At 48.4% G+C, this 18606-nt stretch overlaps 1 protein-coding gene across 3 annotated transcripts in view; it reads right to left on the bottom strand.

Moving 5' to 3' along the window:
* The window catches only part of SLC39A10 (solute carrier family 39 member 10), an 802105-nt gene that overhangs the window by 5044 nt on the left and 778455 nt on the right, over positions 1-18606 (bottom strand). The gene's annotated exons all lie outside the window — the stretch shown is intronic.

Raw genomic sequence — 18606 nt, 5'->3', positions numbered from 1 at the left:
GTATCTACATAGGACTGGGAATGTTAGCGTGTGCCACAATTAGACAGAACTATTTTGGTCAGCATGTTAAATGTCATATAACCCACTAACAAATATAAGCTTAAACTCTGCATACTTTTATCACTGAAACTCACACAACCATCTCTCGCACAACAAGCTGCATACACTTCACCACACCGCAACAAATAAGCTGCACCAACAGCACACACGGACTGACACGATCCAATACTCGCACCAAAGCTCAGCACCCGGTGTCCACCGAGTTGGCGCTGCCAACAATATACCACCCCTCCTACTATCCTATTCCCTCTTCAGCTTACTAACCCTTCCCACTTTCTCGTTTACAGATCCGCCAGAGCACCTGGGGACCAATTCTGTTGGTGACGGCGCGCTTCATAAATACCCTTAACATAACATCTTCAAAGACTCAAATAGGCAGTTATTGGTGGGATGTACTTCACTGCTTACCGAAATGGGGAGTTACAAACAGGATGTGCTTGGTGTTAACCCAAATGGACAATTACAGACACTCTAGATACTTCAAATGAGAACTGTTTCTAGACAAACATGCTCCAGGGTCATGCTAGCAATAATGGCATGGGGTGAGAAGTAATTCTGAGTATACATCTTCATCCCATTCTGACCTAATTACACGTGTCATACTTCTGCTTCAAGAGGCATAACTCAGTAGGCGGGGAGGAGTGCCTCCTCACGATATTAAATCTTTCATTGATTGGGTGGATTTTCACACTCTTGAAGTGTCAAAATTGCACTATGATGTAGCTCAGACCCAATCTCCTCGTTTTAGTGTACTCTTGCAAAGCCAATCGTATTCCACGGAAAAGTCAACGCCAGTAGTAAGTTAATCTACAATTTTATTGGGATAATTACACTTGTGTTACTTTGTAAACCAAATAAATATGATAGCTTCTCCTTATACAATGCAACACAGTCTATTTAACAGTCCAGAAGTCTCAGAATCACTCCACCTTCTGTCACCCACAGTCTCTGATTCTTTTAGAGCAAGTTGGTTGTGGTTTCTTTGCTGCATGTGTAAAATTATCACTTTCTGAGTTACACATGGAGCAGTGTAGTCATCGTTACACTTGGTCTACTAGGCTGAAAGAAATCTGAACTCTCTTCCATTCCGAGCTACTGCCAACCCAGATGATGATGATTCCCCATTTCCAAAGGCTGCTTCTCGGCCACCTTGTTACCTCCCTGTCTTACGGTCAGCTCTGGTACCCACCACCTGTCCCCCCATGTCTCCATTAAATCCTCTCTAATCTGGTCAATCACTTGTACCACATGCCTTAACCCCCTCCATCACCCCCCCGCCCCACATCGCCAGGCTCATTCCATTCAGACCAGGGGTTTAACTCAAAGACCTGTCCCAAGTCAAAACTGCCCCTTGCATGTACCTTCCTATGCTGGCTAGCATCCTTTTCCTCTTGCGATCTCCTTCTCAACTCGCCTCTCTGATCTTAACCTCCTTCTCCCTTCAGCTTCTTCCCACTGCCATCTCTTGTACTCACCAACCCTCCTGCTTGGATTTTGAGAGGGCCCTCGTTTATTTTAGCTAGCCTCCTTTTCTTGCTTTATCCCAAACCCCTCTTCTTGGCCTACCCAAACTATCTCCATAAATAATGGAATAGTCCTCCTCACCTTTGGTTTTATTTCTCCAATGCCCTGCCCCTTCAAGGTGTTTTTCCCTCCCTCTACCCATCCCACTTTCACTCTGCTGTCTCTCTCTCCCCAATTCTCCCAAAGCACACTGCTCTGCTCTACCCCCTCTCCTTGCAACACCCATGCTGCCCAGTGTTTCCATTACACTTATTTACTTTCCGAATCCTTCCCCCAGAGTTTGTTTGAGTCTCCAAGTGGAGCCTGAAGAAGGTTGACTGCTGTCTCCCTTCACCAAAAGCCAAAAGCTGTCAAGACTGAGTTTATGTGCTGCAGTTGTGTATAGTTCGTAAGTGGTCTTTAGGATTGGGCAATGCTTTCTCTTGGGTGGTCACTCTTGGGATCATGGCTTTAGACCCAACCTTTTCACCACCACAGGCGGAGACCTCTCCTAGGTTTTCTACCATCTTGGATTATCAGACTTTGACTGTTTCGATGTTTGCAACAAAGGCTAGTTTTCCTGCTGCACTCCTTGAGGGGTGAGCTTTGGGAGAGAACATATGATGCGTGTTTGCCAGTGCATAACAGAGTTACATGCATAGGACAAGCCACATCCACATCCAAAACAGGTATGAATGCAGTGTGTAGTGTTGAATGGCTGGGTACTTGTCCCAATACACATTCCTTGTTGTGAGTGTCTGAGAGGGAGCAGAATGGCCTGAATGCACTGTATGCCTGATTGGCCGACTGACTGCTGAATCCCCTTCTGAGTGATTGGTAGTGTGACTCAGCAGAATGAATGGGAGATCAACTAGTATATCTGGGGGCCTCCAGTGCATGATGCAGCCAGAGAGCCATCTGGAAATGGAAGCCTTCGAGAGAGCCTTCTCTTGGTTCACAGGTCCAAAGTTCACAAACAGCTGTGACGTCTTCCGAAAACTCTTTGTGCGGTCCACGTAGAACTTCAGCGCTCTATCCAAATCCAGCGAGTGCAAAGTCCTCTCGGCCGGCGACGAAGGCGACGGGAAGAAAACTGGTAACACCAAGGGCTCATTGAGGTGGAAGTCCGACAGCACCTTGGGCATAAAGGAGGGGTGCGTCCTCAGCACCACCCTCGTGTTGTGAAAAGTCAAGTATGGAGGCTTGCAGGATAGGGCCTGTATCTCTCCCACTCGTCGTGCGGAGGTAATGGCCACAAGAAATGCTGTCTTCCACTACAGGAACTTCAACGGCGCCGAATGCAGAGGTCGAATGGCGCCCCCATGAGCCTAGGCAGCACCTCGTTGAGTTCTAACGCCGGGGCAGGAGCCTTCACTGGCGGGAACGATCGAAACAGTCCCTTCATAAATTCCTACACCAAGCGATGAGACCACAAGGACGCCCGTCCCGTAGTTCTGGTGTATCGGGTGATCGCAGCCAGATGCTTCTTGATGGAAGCGTGAGCTAGTCCAGCCTTGGCCAGCGATGGTAGGTACGGCAGTACTTCAGGGGCTGTAATCCGCACCCCTCCAGGGAGGCATCCCTCGTCACCGTCGCCTGGTGGGCCAGGGTCTGAGAGTCTGTTCCTGCCGCTAGATGAGCGCGCGTGCCCCACCACCGGATCGCTCGTCGGAAGGTCTCGTTGAGAGGGATCCTGTCCTCGAAGCTGCCCGTCGCTTGAATCCAGTGGGCGTCGAAGAACTCCTGTAGAGGGCGCATCCGAAGCCTGCACAGGCGCATGAGATAAATGCAAGAGGACATCATCCCGAGGAGGGACTTGATGGACCGCACCCTGGCTACGTCCGTGGCCAGCAGACGCTGCACCTTGTCTAGGATGGCCTCTGTCCTTTCCTCCGACGGAGAGGCCAGACGTGCCACTTTGTCGAGCTTGGCTCCCAGAAACAGTGCGACTTGAGAGGGGACCAGGTGGGACTTGGGGAAGTTGATGGAGAACCCCAGGTCCTGGACGGTCTTCGCTGTGTGTTCTACGGCGAGCTCCCTTGTCCTTGCGCGGATGAGCCAATCGTCCAGGTAGGGGTAGACGTGGATTCCCCTGCAGGCGCAGCCACGCCGCAACTGGAGCGAGGTGCTTGGTGAAAACCCTGGGTGCCGACTTAAATCCAAACGGAAGGGCCTTGAACTGGTAATGCCGCCCTTGGACCACAAACCTGAGGAACTTCCAATGTCCTTTTAGAATGGGAATGTGAAAGTATGCATCCTCCAAATCCAACAACGACAGGAAATCGCCCTCCTCCAGCTGTCCCAGCACGTGCTGGAGGGTGACCATCCAGAACTTCTGTGCCTTGATGTACTTGTTCAGTCGTCGCAGGTCCAGGATGGGTCGCCACCCTCCTGTCTTCTTTTTCACAAGGAAGTACCTTGAGTATACTCCGGAGCCCCGGAGCCTCTTTGGGACGAGCTCGATGGCACCTTTCTTGAGCATCGCCCTTACCTCCAACAGTAGTTGAGGGACGTGGTTTTCTTTCCTGGCCACGGGAGGAATGCGGGGCACGTTTTTAGAAATTCGAGGGCGTGCCCCTGGGCCAGGGCGTCCAACACCCAACGGTCGGTGGAGATGGACTCCAACATGCTGACAAACTTCGCCAGCCGGCCTCCCACTGGGGTGCTTCGGTGGGGGCCCGACGCCACGGTCGGTTCAATCTTGCTTGGAGGACGCCTTGCCGCCTTGGCCTCCCTGGCGACGACGGCGGGATCCACCCGACTTGCCTCGTCCTCTATAGGCTTCCTGCGATGAGGAGCGGGCCGCTTGGCGGTACGTAGAGGAGCCACCGCCGAATCCCTTGGAGGCACCCTGCTTGCCTCCGGAGCTCCGAAAGGACGGCCTTTGTTGCTGGAGAACTCCTAGGGCCTTAGCTGTCTCCGTGTCCACCTTGATGGCTTGGAGGGACTCATCCACTGTTTTCCCAAACAGGTTGTTCCCGTCGAACGGCATGTCCAAAACCTTGGCTTGTACGTCCTGGCGGAAATCCGTCGCCTTGAGCCACCCTCGTCTGAGGCAAACCCCGTTGCCTAGCTGGCGGAAACCGGCGTCGGCAATGTCCATTGCCACCGTTATGGCGTGGTCCGACGCCACCTCACCTTCCTGCAAGATCTTGTCGTCCGGTAGGAAGTCCAACAGGGGGGCGATCTTGTAACATAACTCCCTGTCGTAGCGGCCCACGATCGCGAGGGCGTTGGCTGCCTTAATCGTTGTTGCCGCCGAGATAACTCGTCATCCCATTGCATCCAGCTTCTTTCCTTCGCCGTCCGGCGGGGAAGTTGAAGTTGGCGTCAAGGCCGATGCCCCCCTTGCTTTCTTCTTGGCCGCCGGTGAGACGACCGAGTCAGGGGTCGGTTGCGCCCTAAGGCATAAAGGGGCCGCGTCGGGGACCCGGTACTTCTTCTCGTACCGATCCCTCTTGGCAGGCGTCGTAGGTAAAGGAAACCTTCCTTCTTCTTCTCTACGGGGCAGAGCTGAAAAAGCTCAGATGCCCTGGTGATCATAGCGTGGAAAGACCCGATCTCGTCGGGCGGGTAGGCCCGGGCTGGAGGCGATGGGAGCTCCGTCCCGTCGTCACCGCCATCGTCATCCGTACCCGTCGTTGCCGTGTCCGTTCCCGTGTCATCCCCAGGTACGGGGGACGTGGGCAAAGGCTGAGCAGGCCGCGAGAGATGAAAAGGCGGGGCTGGATGGGTCCATAGTCTCTTGTTTGGGGGACTTCCCGAAGGGCCTGGCTCTGGCTCCTCCGTCGGGCCTGGTTCTGGCTCCTCTGTCGGTGGTAGGGGCAATCTCGTCCTTCTCTCCGAACAGAAGGATTGTATTGCCAACAAAATGGCCGCTGAGTTGTCCTGCGGCTCCGGAAGCGATGGGCGCGACGGTTGACTAGGAACCTCGCCGGCTCTCTCGATGTCCTCTTCGTCGTGATCCCTCCCGTGGGACCGGGCCTCTTCGATGCCCTCGTCGAGGCCCTCCAAGACTTCAACCAGTTCCTCCCCGGAGGCTGTGTCCGTGTCCACAATGGCCACCGGCTCCCCCCACTTTTTCCGCCAGGGTCTTCACGGAGGTCTTCTCGATGGGCCTGAAAGAGGCTTCCCTCCGCGGTGGCAGAGAAACTCTGGGCCCTGAGGTCGCCTCCACTGGTGTAGCTTCCCCAGGTTGCGCCAGGGCCGCCGCAACTTCCTTGATAGAGGCCTTAGCTGGGTGAATCAAGGCCTTCATCACCTTCTGCGGGCCTGTGGCCTTCACCTTGGGGGGGAGGGTCATCGCCTCAGTCCCCCTCGGCTGGATCCTTCGAGACCGATCGGGGCCTCTCCAGAAGCTTCGCCGGGTTCTCGGCTTTCCTCTTCTCTGAGCCAGAGCGTTGGCTCGTGTTTGATGGTGCTGGAGAGGATGCGTCCTGCCTGGCAGCCGAGGAGAGCCCTCCCGTTCTGCGCTCCCGGTGCCCGCAGACTCGCCATGCTTTGCCTTCTGTTGGGCCCCCATCGCCAGGGCGCCCTCACAGGACTTAGAAGACCGCTCAGACTACTTCTTCTTCTCACCTGACGGGCTCTTTCCTTCCAGCCAGTTGGAGAGACGAAGATGTCGATCCTTGATGGTCCGTTCCGACATGTTCCCGCAAAACGCACAGTCCTTCTCCACGTGCGTTTTGTCCTCATGAAGGCAGTAGAGGCACTTCGAATGCTCGTCCTCTTTGAACACATTCTGCAGCCGGCATCCAGGGCAAACCCTGAACAGCTTTCCGGGCGTCAAGCTTCCTTTCTCCCGGGCCATGTCCGGGGTAGGCCACAGAAACTTCTGGTCTCCTCCAAGAAGCGTAGCTCGACGAAAACTTCACCCTTGAGGGGCGTAGAAAAATCCGAAACGGGTCCCCGTTGATCGGATGTAGACACGGTGGAGCTTGAGGCTCTATTTAACCGAAAAATGAGAAAATCTCTTTGAAAAAGTGCGAAAACGCAGCAAAAAGCTTGAGAGCTAAACACGAGGACTCCCAACACTTGAGCGTGCAGTAAAAAACTGAGGATGGCTGCCAGAGGAGGGGCCTAGGGAGAGGGCAGTCATTGGCTGGGGGCAGTATGACCCAGAGATCAGTGATTGGTTAATACTAAGAAAGACAGATCAGAAACAAAACTTATAATGATTTTTTCTTCACCGAGGATTCCCGGCCTGACGACGGGGAATATTCATGAGCATGTGAATCCATGCCAGACCCCTTGCTGGAGAACTGTGTCTAGGTAACAGGGGCAGTATTTTGCCAATTGTTCTAACCAACTGCTTTCCTCCTATGTCTATTGTTGGTTACCTTTATTAAGTGATTTGTGTGACATTTAACCAGAGTACAGTTGATGCACTTTAATGAAATCACATAAAAATTGTGGTACCACTTACAATTGTATATATTTGCCATTGTAGATTTACTGAGCACAAAGTGAGTTATTGTGATCGTGTATATAACCTTAAACCTTAATAATATAAAGACTGTGTTTTAACTAATACAGTGTGTGTAAATTCCTTTGTGGGGGCTTGGGGACTACACTGTACTTAAGAACCAGCCTGCATCACCTCCTGAGAAGCTAGGCCTCGATTGCTCGTCCATTGCTACCAACAATAGAGAATCTTGGCTGGCATCCTCTGTGCCTCTCCTCTACCATATAGAGAGCAGAAGTACAGACCCCCCCCCTCCAGTCTTTACGATCAGTCCTTCAGATTGTCAGTACTAGGTAACGTCGTTTTCTATCTTTAACATCTTTGCAACTTTTTGACATTGCACACAGCACCCTACAATACTGTGCAATGGGGATATTTTTCTGACCATAGCCTTTTACACTTGGGATTTTTGGTTACTTTTATATGCGCCTAAAGACAAGCTGGTGGCAGCAGATATATTTTTGCCAAGGACTCTGCTCCTGGACCAGACTGTAAGAATCCTTGCACCCGCAGCTCCTGGGCACCTCTCACTGGAACCAGCGGTGGGAAGCCCAAACTCCACCGACCCCCAGTCATCTGGGAAAATCTGAGTTAGGCAGGTAAATAAACGCAAAGCATTTGTCACCCCCTGTTGTCCTCCATAGCATACCATTGAGAAGTCCCTTTGTATTCTGAATTCCATTCCGCTTTCTTTTTTTTAGTTGTCTAACCTAAGGTAGTACCATCTGAAAGATAACACCACATATTTACTTATCTAGTAACTGTGATGCATCTCTTCTTTTTGAACTATCGCCAACACAAGTAACTTACCTTCTACAGATAGATACATTCTAGGAAGAAGCATTGTAACTTTTGGGCACACAGCCCCGTACTTCTTAGGGGTTGGACTGCTGGAAATCCATTTGTGACTTGGTTCCATCTTTACTGCATCACTTTACTACCTCGTGCTGATTTGAGTCATTGAATGCATTTTAAGAACCAATGTGAATGTATATATGTTTGTTATTGAAAACTGTGCGAAGGTATCACCAGTTTCTTTCATTATTTAGTGCGGGTTTAAGGCCTAGAATAAATATTTGTATTTTTATACATTACTGTCTACATAGAATTATTGTGTGCTTCACTGTGAGGACTCATTGTGGATCCCTGACCCCACTCGCACTCTCCCGAGAATAGCCTTTACTGCTCTCCACGTTTAGCTTGATTGGGTTTTGGCTAACCTCTGAATTTCCCGTTCACCACTAGGGTGGCCTCCTAAATTCTGTCCACCAGGCCAGATTCTAGAAATCCATCTTAACAAAAGCTTGCAGGTTTGACCACCTGCCTTGTGCATCGACCACCTGGCAGTGACGCATCTGTTGTAATGATCACCTTCACAGGCTGGTTTATGACAGGCTTTTCCTTTAACACCACTTGAGTGCTTTTTGAACGCCTGAGAAACCACCACTAGATCCCATTTGCCTGATAACAGTAACCTTTGTGAACACACAAGGTGCCAATGCAATCACAAAAGGAAGCACCTTGAACTGAAAGTGACATGCGTTCATTTTGTACCTTACTTGTGATTGCTGGGAACATTAAGATAATCAAAGAATACAACCTTAATGCCCAGGGAAATTACCTCTTGTAAAGTGGTTATTATGATTTTTTTGTTGTTTTACGAATTTGTTTACAGGGCACAGACCTAGTACTGATCTTTTGGTTTTGTCTTTTTTGGTACAGAGAATAAATACCTGTGTTTTCCTAGCCTTTTGGGACTGGTTTGATAGCTCCCTTTTGCGTTGTAAATAAAGTGTTCTTTAGGCTTCTTCCTGTTGTGTGGTGTGTGGTTTTCCCACATGTTCTATGCAGTATCTCTCCTTTATTGTACTTCTTACCCATGTCTGTGGTGATCCCCTCCCATGCGTGGTTCAATGTTCAATCTTCCTTTTACTGGAGTAACATTAGAAGGGGCATGCAACCGAAAGTCCCTGTTTTGAAAGAGTCAAACCCTCAAAGGTTTGGCCCTGACCCTGTCCACACCACAGCTCTATTTGTGGTATAGGGTACCAGAATGAGTGGCCACCAGAGCCTGTATTCCATCCTCTCTATGAAGACTGGGAGAACTGTATGTTTGATTGTACTTGAGTTTGATGCCAGAAAGTATGCCTTTTGGAGGACATCGCCCTTTTTGCTGTTAAGTTCCTACTGGTGACCTGTCCCAGTATTTTCAGGGTGTTATGCTCTTTTTTGGCTTTCCTTAGGTATATGTTCGGAGGAGTTTGGTATTAGGGGGTGTGAAAGTGTAGGAGAGTAATTGGGTAGGGGTGTGGTAAATAAGAAAATGCCACAAAGTAAATTACCACACAGTGTCAATGAAATCTAGTAGAACCTTTCTCTAGCCGCTTATCCAGCCTGCTTGCTTGTGTCTACGACTTAAAGTCTGTGCCACATAGCCATTTGGGACACTTGATGACCACAGCACTTGCTACTCAACGCCATGCAGGCTCTGCTGCGTCTAATTCATTCTTGATAACTGCAGTCTCTTTCCCATTTTTCAAAATGTTATGGAAACCAGCTGTAAAGGGCTCCTGCACCTCCTTAATTAGGTCACTCAGTTCATTCCATTTTGCCCTATCGTAATGTGCCATAACAGCAGTTGCATTGGCAATACGAACACTGAGGTAACCATCTTCCTGCCAAAAAAAAGAAAATGTTCCTGCTAACTTTCTGGGGCAGATGTTCTGAGGTTGAGAGGGGGGCGTTAACGTTTTTTCTTGTTATCACAACTAGGAAATCTAGTGTCAGGTAAAAATGGATGTAGAGTGAGTCAGATGGTGATGGCTTATTTTTTTTTCTCAAAACATGCATTGACAAGCTTTGGAGTACATAGTCTTAATAAGGAGAGTGCCACACACTTGTTCACTGATTGTATTAGTGGAATAATCCGAGACACACGTTTGTGTTCATCTAAGATTTCTCCAATGACATCTACATACTCATCTGATTGCTGTGCCTTAATTCTAAATCTGCCTGCTGCCCTTTTGAGCAGCGCAGTATATTCAAAATTGTCTTCCATTATAGAAGTAGTAATTGGGGTTATATGTCTCCAGGAAGGTCCAGAGGGGGAATCCCCTGGTTTTCCAATATCCTCCTCATTAATGGGGATCTCAAAGTCAATTTAATAATCCTCCACCTCCTCAGCAAGAGAATCTTCTCTCCAGATGGTTCATGTCTAAACTTTGTTTTTGCTTGGCCCAGCCCTGAAATGGGCAACTCTAGGTTGTGTATACAGAGTCTGCAGTCCATCTTCCAGAAAGCCTGCCATTTTCAGTGAATCTCTGAATAGCCCTCAAATGCTTAGGTTGCTAGACAGTGGCCTTTGTCTTTCATGTGGAGATCCTAGCTGTTTCCTACTCTTCTGCTTGTCTTTGTTCTCGAGTGTTGAGAGCATGGTATTTAACTGCCTTGGTGTATGTGCTGAGATTATGGCTGAATTTTAACAAGACCCACAGAATTGCACTGGGAGGCAACTTTGATGGAGAAATTACTTACTGTAATGATCTTTCTATGGATTCTTCTCCTGCAGATTTCTCATCTTGATGGATATCCTCGTCCAGCTCAACAGGGGGTATAGTGGACCTGTACTCAGCCGTCGATCCGTCTTGCTCGGTGCTCGATCATCGGCCAAGGATTGGCGTTGTGTATATAGCATGTCATTACGCCCCATGCTTCAGCCCCTTTTTTCCGCATGATTGCACGCTGCAATGAGAAAACTACCTCTGGTGTTTTTTAGTCAATTTTGTTTTCCTCAGAAAACTGCAAGGTCTACTCACTGAGTTTCAGGCTTCAAAAGAGGCACAAATTCCCAGGCCAAAAGGTCGATGACGGACCCCCACAACGTTTGTCTGTGGTGGTTGGGCGCAAGTCATGACCCAGGACTGTGAGTCATGCTACAGAATGCAGCCGAAATCCTTACGCGAGCCGGAAAAATGGCTTGGGGCAGACCATCCGCAAAATCTCTGGCGCAGTCATTCGTCCGGTCTTCCGAGGCCAGGACGAAAAGAGCCCACCCCCAACAAAAGGGACGGAAAGACATTGTAAAAAAAAAGAAATAGTCTCACTCATGGAGCCATTCTTCTTCGTCTTCCTTGTGAGAGAAGAAGCAACGCCACCATCATAGGCGCAAGTCCAGTTCGTCGGAATGAGGTAAGCCCTCGGCGGGTCTGACCACTCGGGAAGAGTGGGAACGTTTTAAGACACAAATGCTGTAAATGTTTAAGCAACATGCTGCTGTAGGTGCGGTCCTCCCACCCCCCAGGCCTGCAAGCATTGGCAGAGAAAGCAACGCTCGGAGCTCCTGACCCCACGCTAGCCGGTTCGCCGGCCCCATCAACGTAGACCAAGCCTTCCGGCTCCACACTGACAAAGGCATGTAAATCACCAGCATAAGGCTAACGACCACAGCATCGATCATGCAGTCAGTGCTGAAAATCCCACAGATGCCAAAAGCTGCATAGCGCTAGAATCCATTCCATCATTAGAGAAACCCTTGACGCCGACCGTCGGCGATTAATCCTTCCAGCCTTTGACCGTATGGAGTTGAAGGTTCCCTACCTTGACAATCTTCGGTGCCGACAAGCCCAACAACCAAGGGGATGTTGACCCTATTTATTTGGGAACCGTCAGTGCGTTCTCCATAGACTAGCTTGACGTAGGCTTTTTGGGGCTGGGGCAAACTGAGGTTTTGCCGTCAGCACCTTCTTTGATGGCTGTTCAGGCTCAATCTCTGCCCTCGACTCAAACCTCAAAAACCTCATGAGATGGAGGCTGTGCTCAATGTGGACAAGGCCTGCATAGGAGACAGCCCAATGCTTGAATCTGTGCTCTTTCAGGGTCTTTAATTTTAAGCGATTACACAGTGACCATCTTTGGCATGGTCCTATTGAAGGCAGTTATTACACACCCTGTGCATAACCTTCCAAAGAAGTTGACATTGCTAGCGGGGGGTATCCCTCCCCCTACAACACCTTTTATACATCCTACCAGGTAGGATACGCGGGAACTTACCCCCCTGCCCCACCTTTACCTTCACAAACACTTCCACACGGGCAGCCCGCTCTGGGAGAAAACAGACTCACACCCGAGCAGTGAACCCAACATTTCCTGCTACTATTGTCAGGCGAATCACTCACACCTGACTTTCATTAAACTTCCCCACACTGATAAAAGGCAGAGCACAAGAGCACACTCTGCCTAGGCAAAGCACACAAAGGAGCAGCAGTTTTATGAAGGCAGCTGAACGAGGGGAGAAAGACGGCAAACCAAGAAGGGTTTGTAAGGAGGGAAATACTCTTGACCTTTCCAACAGGAAATCCTTACTTTCAGAAAAAATAAGGCCAGGAAACCAGGCTAAAGAATCCTGCATTGTGTGTTGGAGATACCAGAGACCTTTGTCATGACCCTTACCCCTGGCCCTCACTGGCAAGTCAGCCTTCCAGTTAGGGCTAGGTCAAAGGCCTTAAAACCTCATCCAAGACTCTCTTGGAATCAGTCCTGGCGCATTTGGCGCCAGGCTCATAGCCATCATGAAGACCAACATTAGAATGGCACTATTTACTTGGGGCTATTTAACTTGGGGGGGGAGGGGTTCAGCCAACATGGAGGCACACACATAGCTCAGTTACAAGGAACTGAGCTATGCGGTCTAGTCTTTTGGGTGTGGCAGGCCTGGGACTACTTTGGGTGTGGCAGGACTGGGACTATTTTACCTGGACTACTTTAGCTGAGACTATTTAAACCGCACACAAACAGCAGAACATGCTTCGCGTTATTCGGCTGTGGGCAGCGTAACGCTCACCGTGTCCAGTTCTTTGATGCCAGCTTACCTGAAACCAAGGACCTGCAGAGAGACAAAGAACACTACAAAGCTAACCTGGAATAGTATCCTGTCTTCAAACCATCGCCGACTTCAGTTCCACTCACCTGAAGGTACGAACTCCATCATCCGGCACCGCATGCATCCTGGAATACCATAACCTGGAAAGACAGGAGAAAGAAAGACAGCATTAGTAAGCGTTTACTCATGTTTCCTCCCGAAAGAAGAAAGTCACACAATTCTTACCTGGGTAGTCATCTCCTGGTCAGTATCATCGCTGGAACATCACAGCGCTCGGCGAGGAACATTGCGACACAGGTTAGCAATATAAAAGGTGAAACAGCTCCGCGCATCGCATAGCGCAATACTCATCGTGCACATCGCACTTTCGCCTACAAGCCCATGCTCATCTTCAAACTGCATGACAACACCAAAATACCTTTCCATACCTAAAAGGAAAGAAGCAAGATATTATTTGAACGAAGAGGAACATAAGAACTGCATATAAAGACTATATAAAGACTGTAAAGCAGCAAACCTACGGAGTCGCAGCAGGCCTGGATTCCCACAGGGGGCTTGCACAAGTGAAGTAACTTGGTCGCTGCTCGGCCCCCACATCTACGCGCCCCTGCCACGAGAAGCAGGACGGAGAATCCACCTTTTACAATATTAAGGTGAGGAGAAGAACCAAGGGGGAGGAAGGAGTTGAGGCCAAGGGAGGTGGGAAAACAAAGAGTCTGGTATTGAATCCAGCTTTCCTATATTGCAGACCCATCTTTAAGCAGAGGCCTTACCAAGGGACCGGGAGAGGATTCGAGAGTGCAAATCATCCAACCAGGTCTGGGTGGCGTCCCCGTGGATATCAGGTGAGCGTAACAGCCTTCCTGCATAGCTGAGCAAGTCGGGGAGGAGCAGCACCCAGTGTGGTATCATCCTTGGTTCCAAAGTAGCGTGAGAGATTAACACAGCCCGTGAGTTGGGGAGGTTAATGCAAGACCGGTCTGTGTTGAAATCAAGGTTGCAAGCGGCAACATTGTATAACGAGCACAGGAACAAACCTTGTTAAACACGTGTGATGAAAGACGCAAGTAATGCTAAATTGCTGATGAATGCTTGAACTCAGAGAGTGGTCTGGTGGCGCATGGGGTCTCAATCAAAGGTCGCTGTAAAGGTATCCAGCCAAGAGGTGGCAGAAATGAAAGTAAGACCATTTTGTGAAGTGGTCCTGCGATAGTTAAGCAAAACCCATTGCACATTGATCTTCGATTATGATATCAAGAGGAAAACGTAGGAAGTGAGATTGCATGGCCCGATGGCCCGAACGAGGGAGACCAAATGTGAATATTTTGATAAAAGGATCTGAGCCGAACAAGGGAGATCCATGGTCCGAGCACAAACGAGGGAGACCAGTTGTGAATATTGCAGTAAAAAGGGGTCCAAGCCTGAAGCAGAGGGGGACCCATGATGAATATTGAAAGCAAGAACATGTACATGTGAAAACCCTTATAGGAAAGGAACTTTGGTGCTCATTTGTTACGATAGGTTCTCTGCAGTAAGAGACTGTTGTTGCAAAAGAAGCTTTGGCAAAAGGCCCTGATACCTTTGCTTGGAACTGTATCCTCATGGCAGAGAAGTCAGAGTTTATAGTCATAATGTAGAAAAAAAATGTCGATTTACTAAAATGTAGAAAAAAAATGTAGAAAACAATAATGTCGAAAACCTATACATATAATGAAAAGAGTCAATTTTTAGAAAAAAATGTCGAAAAAAATGTCAATTAGCACTAGCAATAAATAAATAAACAAGAAGAGTATCATTTACTAGGGGGGTCCCCCCCAACCCCCCTCACCCAACACCCCCGGGCCACCCCCCCCACCCCCCCACCACCCTCTCACCCCTCATACTCAACTCATTTTAATTGTATATATATTTATAAATAAACAAGAAGAGTATCATTTATTAGGGGGGGTCCCCCCCAAGCCCCCTAACCCAACACCCCCCGGGCACCCCCCCACCACCCTCTCACCTTTCATACTCAACTCATTTTAATTATATATATATATATTTATTTTTTTCGAAAAATTCTAAAAAATGTAGAAAAAATTCGACATTGTTTTTCGACATTGTTTTCTAAAAAAAAATTTGATATTTTGACTTTCTACATTATTGCATTCTACATTATGACTGACCACCAGAAGTCAGAGTGTGTGCAAAGCTCGAACGTGCCACCTTGCCCCGTGCTGAAAACGTGGGGAAGGGAAGCCAACTGCTCAACTATCCTGACAAATTATTTCTTAAACACTTTTCTTTTTGCATACCCTATTATCTCACACCATTCTGTATTTAGAATTAGTACCCGGCGAGAGCCAAGGAGAACGCAACTTGCATTCTGATTGGCTCTCGCCGGGTCGTTACCCAGCCGGGATTCGACGGCCATTGTTCCCGGCGGGGGCGTGGCAGCCCCTCAGCCAATGAGGAGGCTCGAAGCGGGGCCATCCCCGCTCCGAGCCTCCCCCGTGGCTGAGAGGTTGCCTTTGCCCCCCGTCGGGGACTCGGGTAAGTCTTTTTTTTTTTTAATTTCCTTCACTCCCCCCCCCCCCCACGACGTACCTTCTTGTTCCTGCGTCCCCGGCAGGGGGACGAGGGAAGCCTCCAGCCGTGTGGAGACTTGGAGCGGGGCCACCCCCGCTCCGCGCCTCCACACGGCTGGAGGCTTCCCTCGTCCCTCACCGGGGACACAGGTACGTTTTTTTTTCTCCCCCGCCATCCCACTCCCGCCCTCCCAACCCCACTTACCTTCTTTTTGATCCTTTTTTAGGAACAGACGCGCTGTGAACACTTGTTGGAAGCAAGACGACACAGAGCCACACAGGTTCGATCCCCAGGTCAGTGCTTAGTAACCTCTGGGTATTAAGCGTGTTATAAATAACCTATCATATCATAGACAATATGTTTGGCATTTGTCTTGAAATAGACCAAACGATTCACTTACTCCAATGATACTTTCCCATCATATACATTTTGATGTCAGTGTGATCTACTTTCCAGAGATGTCATCAATAATCTAATAAGAGATGCCATGAGTGATGTCCTGTGCGATGTATTCAATGAGCCCATGGGCTGCACAACGATAAGGTGACGTAGATCCAAACATTGGCCATGTTTTACGGGTGTTCTTTCATTAAAACATTACCTTAAAGGAGAGTTACACTCAGGTGTTATAAACACCCAATTGCAAATACACAGATTTTGGACCATATATGGATCTATTACATGTTTTCTTTTGGTGCATCTTGCCTTACATTCCTTGATATTAATATCTGCGAACTGCACAGGTCTCCAACTGACATCTTGATATAATCCACTGGCAATATAGCATACCCTGCACCACTGACACCAGCAGACGCAACATCCCTAGTCATGACATGTGTGCACGGCAGAGACAAACATCCTCTATACACATCTATGAACTAATGTTTCCGCATGCAAAACGTGAAAGACATGCATACACTGAATGCACATTTATTTAACTTAGTTGAATCACAAAATATATTTAATTGCATTTTACTTTACGTTTCAATGAAAGGAGTTGAGATTTTAGTATACCGTTTCATTTTAAAATGTTACATTTTTAATACATCAATATTGGCCATTTCAACTGTGTACGGTTATCACTATGGAAAGAACAGGGCACCCATAAATTATATGACATGCTTTACTGTAAAAGCATACCGTAAAAGCATTTCTGATGGTTGTATCTGCTTAGATGCACATGCTGAGCATATGGTCCGACATCCAGTGGTAACCGCAGAGTATTGCATCTTGTCTTTCGAGAATCGAAAGGGGATGTCGACATGGGCGTGCCTGTAACACTATCCCTACGTGACGTTACGTGTACCCAAGATCCCTCACGCGTCAAGGTCCCTCAGATTGTATTTTTTCTGCCGTGAAGGAGCCTTAGGTCTATCGTGAGTGAGTACAGAAAAGAGAGAAACTAGTAAGACGTCTTTTTTCCTTCCATCTGAGCAGGGAGGAAGGGTGGGCGCATATGAATCTTAGCAGATACAACCATCAGAAATGCTTTTATGGTAAGTAATGCATGTCTTATGATGTTTGTTAAACTGCTTAGAATCACATGCTGTGCATAGACTAGCGAGCAGTACCCAGAGTTAGAGGTGGGTTGTGAGAAGGAACAGTAGTGAAAAGAGGTCTTAGTACTGCCTGTCCCACCTGAGAATCAGACCTAGAATGAGTGTCTAGGCAATAGTGTTTTGTAAAGGTGTGTACAGAATTCCAGGTTGCCGCTTTGCAAATAGATTCAAGGGGAACATTTGCAATGAATGCTATGGACGTCCCAGTGCCTCGAGTGGAATGTGCTCTAGGCTTGAAGGGCAGCTCTCTCTTAGCAAGAGTGTAGCAGAGTATGATGCATTTAACAATCCACCTAGAGATGGTGGATTTGGAGACCGCGTCTCCTCCTCTTCCAGCTGCCACCGAAACGAAAAACTGATTATTCTAAGTGGTCGAGTTCTTTCCATGTAGAACATGACAGCTCTGCGTACATCCAGTGTGTGCAGGGTTCTTTCTCCAATGGCTTGAAGGATTCTGAAAGAACGTTGGTAGTTCTATTGACTGGTTCACATAGAACTTGGAAATTAATGTAGGCGCAAATCTAGGGTGAGTGCGGAGAACCACCTTATCTTTGTGAACTGTTACAAAGGTATCTAGGATCGAGAGCGCCTGTAGGTTAATTATCCTCCTGATGGAGGTAATAGCTATCAAAAAAGCAGTCTTAAGGGTGAGGTCTTTAAGACTTGCCTTGTGCATGGGCTCGAAAGGAGCCCCCAATAAGCCTAGTCAACACCACGTTTAGGTCCCATCTGGGAGCCGGGTTAGAAATGGCAGGGTGAATTCTCTTCACTCCCTCCATGAAAGCTTTAATAATTTATCTATCACCATGACACTTTCTGTTGTGATGTCGCCTAGGCTGAAAGTGCAGCTAGGTGCACCTTTATGGGGTTGAAGACCAGGTTTGAGTCAAGTAAATGAGTTAGGTATAAACAATGTGTGTGGTAGAGCAGTTAATTGGGTTAATGCTCTTTGAGTTGCACCAGATGACAAACTGTTTTCATTTACTTGAATAGCAGTATCTGGTGTTCGGTTTTCTTGCTTCCCGGAGTATGTCCATACATCTCTGAGGGAGTTGCAGGTGTTCAATGACCTCAGGAGCGACGCCGCTAAGTTAAATGTCTGCAGGCATGGGTAAAGCGTCTCCCCTCTGTCTTGCGACAACATGTTGTACGGGCAAGGCAGTTTGACTGGAGGAGATAGGGAAATCTCCATCAGATTCACGAACTAGGGTTGGTGGGCCCACATGGGGGCCAGCAGTATCATCGTGACTGGTTCCTGGTGCATCTTGTGCACGATCTTGTTGAGAAGGGTGTAAAGACCGGAGGGGGGGGGGGTCTGCACTTCCACTCTATATATAATAGAGGGGAGGCACAGAGACCCCTGCCAAGATTCTCTATTACGGTAGCAATGGACGAGCAATTAAGCCCTAGCTTCTCGGGAGGTGATGCGAGCTGGTTCTTAAGTACAGTGTAGTCCCCAAGCACCCACAAAGGAATGTCCACACACTGTATCGGTTACAAAACAGTCTTTATATAATTAATATTCAAGGTCATATACACGATCACGATAACTCACTTTGTACTCCGAAAAT

This window comes from Ambystoma mexicanum, chromosome 9, assembly GCF_040938575.1.
Source record: "Ambystoma mexicanum isolate Mex_15411 chromosome 9, UKY_AmexF1_1, whole genome shotgun sequence".
NCBI lineage: Eukaryota > Metazoa > Chordata > Amphibia > Caudata > Ambystomatidae > Ambystoma > Ambystoma mexicanum.
This window is presented reverse-complemented; position numbering and strand designations above follow the sequence as displayed.